The 7036-nt window shown below is 36.9% G+C and overlaps 1 protein-coding gene across 2 annotated transcripts in view; it reads left to right on the top strand.

The window, feature by feature from the left end:
- The first annotated feature begins 2525 nt into the window (after positions 1–2525).
- BBOX1 (gamma-butyrobetaine hydroxylase 1) overlaps positions 2526–7036 on the top strand; it is a 58630-nt gene continuing 54119 nt past the window's right edge. The window contains exon 1 of one of the 2 annotated variants that reach the window (XM_023532079.1): positions 2526–2752. The gene's annotated coding sequence lies outside the window, so the exon portion shown is untranslated. Of the gene's footprint in view, positions 2753–2849; positions 2963–7036 lie in introns of those variants that run through there. The other variant, XM_011362577.2, reaches the window with a different exon arrangement.

The raw sequence follows: 7036 nt of genomic DNA, 5'->3' as shown, positions 1-7036 counted from the left end.
CAGCATACCACTGAGTTACACATGTGTGTAGTAAATACTTCAGTATGGGCCAGAAAAATTGTTAACAGTAATTACCTTTAGGAAAAGGAATTTAAAAGGTTTTTTTTTAAAAAAAAAAAAAAAAAAAGACATACTCGTCATTTAATATCTTTCTATAATTTTCTCAATAATATGAGGGCAGTGGAATTATGGGCTATTTTGATTTTGTTCTTTACATAGAAATACATAAAAATTATAGTATCATTAAAAGACTTGTTTTGTGTTTAAACCTTTAGAAAATTACCAAAATTGAATTTTAAAAAAATGCTACTACCAACCGTATGGGAAATATCCTTGGCAAATCCTACTATTTTTCCTTCTTTAAAATAGGAAATGGTAGAAGCAGCATAGGTACTAGATTTCACTGAAACTAAGTAGTTCTGCCATCTATATCTTCTTATGCCCAGGACAGGTCCCTATGCACCATAATATGCTAAGAATAATGCAATATAAGTCTACTTCCTCTAGAATCACCAGGCTCCAGTGGCTTTATCCTCTGGAAACATCACTCATCATTAAATCTCCAAGTGATGGGTGGACCTAGAGGATATCACGTTCAGTGAAATAAGTCAGACAGAGAAAGACATACACCATATGATTTCACTTATATGTGGAATCTAAAAAATGAAACAAATAAAGCAAAACAGAAACAAACTCATAGATACAGAGAACAAACTGATGAGTGCCAGATGGGAAAGGGATGGAGGGATGAGCAAAATAGGTAAGGAGGATTATTAAGAGGTGTACCTGCCAGTTATAAAATTAGTACCAGGATGTAATGTACAGCATGGGAAATATAGTCAATAATAATATCATGATGACTGGTGGTCATCATGTGGTTACTAGATTTATCATGGTGATCACTTCATGAAGTATATAAATGTTTAATTATTAAGCTGTACACCTGAAACTAATATAATATTATATGTCACATAATTAAAAAATAAATCTTTAAAAGAATCTCTGAATGAGATCATGTTTAATCTCATCAAATCCCACTGTTCAAACAATTCTGAAGAAGTCTTTCAAGTAATCCAGAGAGAGCATCTTTCATTCGTGCATGCTCACTAATATGAGGGCAACACATTTCTGTTTAAAATGAACACTAAGTTTTCATGAGTTTCTAATGTCTAATGCATTGGTTACACTTAAGTTCAATTAGCTATACTTAACATGGACATAATTTTAAGAATAAACTTTTCTTAAATCTGAAAATAAATAAATTAATTTAATTAATTAATTAAAAGGAACACATGGGCAAGGTTTCAACATTTCTTGCTCTGGTACCAAAGCTACATCCTGCACTTTTTGTGATCTTCTGTAGTTGATGAACCTCTATAGTCTCATTTTCTCCTACCTGAAATCTAGAATATTAATATTGTTTGCTACTTCCAGGATAGTACACTGAGAGGCCATATGTGAAAGCAAGCTGAAGACTGTGAAGGGTTAACATATAACTCAGGGAAATGTCTTTTTTTCTTTTTAATCTTAAGAAGGCTTTTCACAGTGGAGAGTAGGATTTGTTTGCTTGTCTACTGTTTGTTTTCAATGTGGGAATTAATTCTTTATGTGCTGGTTTTTAAACTTTAACTCTGACACGTTTGTTCGTTATTTGTTGTTTTTGTTTTGTTTTGTTTTACTCTAGATTTAGAAACCATGAACATACAATACATTTTTCAACAACTTTCTTAAAGCTGGAACCAGAATTTAAGTCAATTTATTCCAGTAATTGCTACTAAGCACCAAGTGTGAAATAAAAATTAGTTGAGCATATTTCTATTATGTCATCTGAATTTTTAAAATATAATTAACTGATTGCTTCTGGCATTTCTGTAAACTCAATTCCTGTGGGTTTAAAAGGCTGGCATTGTTTATGAGGGCACCTCACAGAAACACACTCTCCTCCCCTACGTAGGAAACAAAATCTGCTGTTATTGTCACTGGACGCTGGGTGTCAGTAATTTGACCTGGACTTGGAGGAAGGAAGGATGAAGATGGAGGAGTGGACTACGGGAAGGGACACAGTTTACATTTTGATGTGAAGGAGCCAACAAGGCATCGCTGAGAGAAGGATGCTGCAGTTCTGAAAGAGGATGCTGTCCTGGGCAACAAATCATAGATCAGGCCACGGGAGAATTGAGCTTCATTTTCTCTCTATGGCTAGCTCTTTTGTTCCTGCCTATCTGAGTGCCACAGCTGTGAGTGTCCTTCAGGCAAGAAGCAACAAGTTGCAGTCTGAGGCTCCTTGGGAATCCTGGGAAGAGTGGTGGTGTGGGAGGAAGACAAAGGGCTCATGTTCCTCTTTCCTGGACTTTCATTGCCACCTGAAGACTTTCTTTTAATGGAATCTGAACTAAGACTTGAGGCTTGTGCACCAGCCCTCCCCCTACACTGGGAGCTTCTCATCTGAATGCCTGGCAGCCAGGCTCTGGGTCTCTGGCATGCTGCCCACTCTGGCCTTTCACTTTTGTTGCCCTAAGGGCTGTGTGTTGTGAGTCAAGTCACTGGGCAACCAGGTGCCTTCAGAAAAGTCCCATGCTCTCTGGCAGCTACTATTTGTTCCAGCCAAAGCTGCAGAGAAAGGAGGGCATCGTGCTCAAGGGGACCCATCAACGCCTTCCCACCAGCTCCTGACAACTAATCAAGCTTCTTCTAAAAAGGCTCACATGGAAAATTCTATGAACAAGTAGATACCACTTCACCTCTTGCTCAGGTGAGAGCTGGTAGCTCCTCCCTGTCAAATGTGTATCTCAATGCCTTTTCTCCAAGTGAGTTTTGCAATAAAAGAGCTGTCACTGTGAACAAGTGAGACAGGAGTGAAAGAGCTCCTTCACTTGCTTCTGTTGCTGCTGTTGGCTCAGGGACAGGAGACAAGACAGGTGAGACCTGCTCATCCTTCTACCAGGAAAGATTCTAAATTAAGGTAAGGTTCTTCACTGAGTCCTGGGGTTTTGTGTTTTCAGGCACTTGCAGTAGTTAAAGAATTTTTTTCCTTTCTATCTGCTTCCTCTCTAGGCCATAAAAGCTCTTTTCTTTTTTTAAATTTTAAATCTCCAAGCTCCTTTCAGTAGTTGCTACACCTTCAGATTGGGACATCCTTCCTCGTTTGCAAACCTCAGCTGTGTCTGGGGGCAGGGCCGCAGTGGAGTTGCCAGGAGCAGAAAGAAAGGCTTCCAGGTAATAACACTACATCAGACATAGGGAAACCCGGGGCAGATCAATCTGGGATGTGACAGGAACCAGGAGGCTCCCTCCCCAAAGGACATTTAGGATCAAAGCTGACGTTTTCTTTCTTTGGTGTATTTTGTGCAGTTTGGCGCCTAAAGCACATCTGAGAACAGGTATGATTGAGCTCAACCTTCCTTATTTCAAGAGCTTGTGGATTCAGGTCTATGCACTGGGGGTGGGGGATCATCCAGTTGGAAATCTAGTCACATGGATCTCATAGCCACGCGGGTTGTGAGGGGGATGGTCCAACGGGCATTTGGAACAGACTTGACTTTGGAATGCAGTGGATCTGATTGCTTCTTGGCAGCTTCTCCTTCCCAATTATGTTTGGCTTAGTCTAGTAGTCAAATTACTTTGCAAGCCCTAAGCTGGTCCAGAAAGCATACAGAGGGGGACAGAGAGAATCCTGTCTACAAAACAGACTGGGTGATAGGGGAGAAAGGCTTCTGGCTGGAAATGTTCACTGAATAATCCACAACCCAGCCCAAAGAAAGAGGTGATTGCATATTAGACCTTGGCCATTAGTTACACCTCAAAAATCTGGTTATAACATTTGTTTTTAGAATACTGGTCAGTAAAGTCCATTGTGTACTCTTTCAATTGTTTCGCTCCCTGAATGTAGCATAAGAAGAAAAATGACAAGTATTTTGAATTGATTTTATTAAAAACATAAAATTTCTCATAATGAATATATATGTTCTAGTTCAAAGATTGAGAAATTTCCTTACAATCTAGCACCAGTACTCTGAATTGCATCGGTAAACAAACACCTCAATTATTTGAGTTCTAATCTGAATGTGGCAATTCCACCAGAGTAAAGCTAAAGTTTCCCTTTCTGTAATTTGGGAAGAAAGTGTTTGCACAAAATTAGATACTTTAAACAGGATAACAGGAAGAATGGTGAGCTTACTCAAGAGAATGAACTGGTTCTTCTAATGGTTTTATAGAATTTATTATTCATATGAGAATATATTCATGAATTATTACATGGCTCAATCACTTATTAAATCAAATTTAAAAAAAAAACAACAATCTCTAAGTTAAAGGGCCTTATGTAGCAAGTGTTGTGTATGTCTGTATTCAAGCACTATTAAAGTTCAGACACTACATATACAGTCTGGTCAAACCTACCAAGTGAAAATTAATTGAGTTTTATGATTTAAAGGTTGAAATATAAAAGAATAGTAATATTTTTAAACCTTACTGGTGTAATATCTGGGAAACAACTTTCTGTCCTCACCTTCTAATGATGAAACGTCAGATAGTGAGGTCAACTAACAACCAACAATCTTGAGACTGAGCTACTATTTTAATAGTACATTTTTGGTCAATTGAAATTATTGCCTGGAAAATTATTCAGCCATAGATTCTCCATGATGTAGCTCCATGCAGTAGTCAAGAATTCCTATTTCCTCTGCTTTCAAGTCAGTTACTTCACCTCTCCAAGCTCAAGATCACCTATAAAATGGAAGTGATGACACCAATCTCAGGGGGTTGTCAGGAAGATTAAATAAAGTTAACACAACAGAAAGCATTAGCAGAGTGGCTAGAACATAATAAGTGCTCAATAAATGGTTTTATAGATATGCCTTATATACATACACCCAGACAATATGCATGTTTCTTACATTTTGATCATTTTCTGATCCTACCACTTAGAAGCAGGAGGTCAAAAACATTAGAGGATTCTGCTATATCATAGCAGGTCTGATGACCAACCTAAGGAAAGGAAGATGGAATTTAACTGACTTTGGTAACATGAGTCCACTCTATTCTTGTCATCCAAGTAAAAACAGACAAACAAACAAAAAAACAATTCAGAAATGATAACTGTTTATTTTGGGTGGTGAGTAATCTGGTAGATGAATCAGCCTTCTCAGTATATTAGTCTCCATCAATTTTAATTTTATGTATAGTCACTATGAAGTTTCTATATCAACTTCCTGAGAATCCCATCCGAAACCTATGATTCAAATTACTTGTCATTAGCTTTAGAGAAATTTTTTGCGCTCTCTTTTATTATAATTAGAAAATCTTCACTTTATATGTGTATACTGTACTGACAAACCTAGGTTTGAGGTTGCCTTTCCCACTAACAAGCAGTGTGGGCTTAGACAAATCACACCGAACGTCTCTGAGCTTCCATTTTCCTTGCACTGAACCTAGTGATATCGCAGGATGTTTCTTTATGGTTCTAGAGTTCTAGTTCTAAGTTCCTTTTATTTTGACTTTCAGAGATACTTTCTTGATTTTTCAAACAGTGCTGGAGAAACCAGCTATCAAATTTTTTAAAAGATTAAAGAAAGACAAAACCACACCAATCGCTGAAGTAAGATAATCACTAAAACAAATAATCTACTTATACAAAACAGGAATTCCAAGCAAACTTTCATACCTCTGAATGAGAAAATTATGGTGAGTTAGGAAGAGACACACCACACACACACACACACACACACACACACACACACACACACACACGTACACAGATGGGATGAAATTAAAAGAAAACTATCCCATCAGATAGGAGTCACCCGCAATCCAAGCTCTATTTTTCAGGACAGGAAAAACTAGTTCACCCTATCAAAACCAATGTAATATTTCATAAACTACATGATAATTCTGGAATAAGAAGAAGCCAAATGATAACTAAGTATAAAAAAAATAAACGTGTTCATTTTATAGGTGTTCCTTAATTTAGCAAAGAGGTCCCACTAATACATATATACTTTTTTCTTTTTTTTTCCTTTCTTCAGAAAAACACAAGTTTATCAAATAACTAAATGGCCATGATACTTCAACAGGGCTCAATTTTTTGAACAGGTTGAGTGGACTAAATTGAAATCAGATTTCAACAAATTGCACTCATGTACAAGCCTATAGATTATCAGAAAGAATTTGTTTTCAAATACTGATGATCCTTGATTTTTTCTTTTTTTTAATTTTCATCACATTTCCAAGAAAAGTTAAAGAGGGAAAGTTTTCTCATTTCTTCATGCTTTGTTTTGGATAACCACTTACATCTGTCTAAAGCTGAGAAAAGGATTGTCAAGAGTAGAAATGACCCACCAAATTCCTTCATAGATACTCAAACAATCTAACTTCAGCAACACCCATGTCTTTCCAGTTCTTCCACACTCTCTAATGTGCCTAGGGCACCCTCCCATCAGCCACAGTCCTGATGTCACTATATCTCTTGAAATACCCTCCTCAGGATATCCATTTGGCCAGGTGGTTTGGGGGAAAGAGTCTTGGGTTCCTCTAATGTCTGAAAAAGTGCTTTTCCCTCTCCAGTTCAAATATGCTCTATAGAAGAAGGGGAAAAATGAAAATGAAAAAAAGAGAGAGAGAGAGAAATCTTAAAGTGACAGGTTAGATTATAATTAACATTTGTTGATACAGATGTCTGTAGGTGTGGTCACTTCGACAGTAAGTAGGACTTAGGCACAGTGCCATTTTAAGTACAGAAACAATGTTTATTGTGGTGTAAAATGCTCCTTTCCAACAACGTATCTATTAAGAATCAATATACATTATTTCCAGTTTTATAAAAATTCTTTCAACCAAAACATTTCAAACCCATTAATGAAGACATTATTGAAAATGAGTTGATTTTAGAATATACACCAATACACATGAAACTTTGATGATAAAAATAAATGAGAATTTTTTTTCTTGATTGTCTTATTCACTAGAAGAACTTAAGATGGCTTCTACTATCATCTCTATGGTAATATCCCTAACCTCTTTCTTCTGCTGCTTATTTGGA

The sequence above is a fragment of the Pteropus vampyrus genome, unplaced genomic scaffold, assembly GCF_000151845.1.
Source record: "Pteropus vampyrus isolate Shadow unplaced genomic scaffold, Pvam_2.0 Scaffold76, whole genome shotgun sequence".
NCBI lineage: Eukaryota > Metazoa > Chordata > Mammalia > Chiroptera > Pteropodidae > Pteropus > Pteropus vampyrus.
The sequence above is the reverse complement of the archived record's forward strand: the minus strand, read 5'-3'. Positions and strand labels throughout refer to the sequence as shown.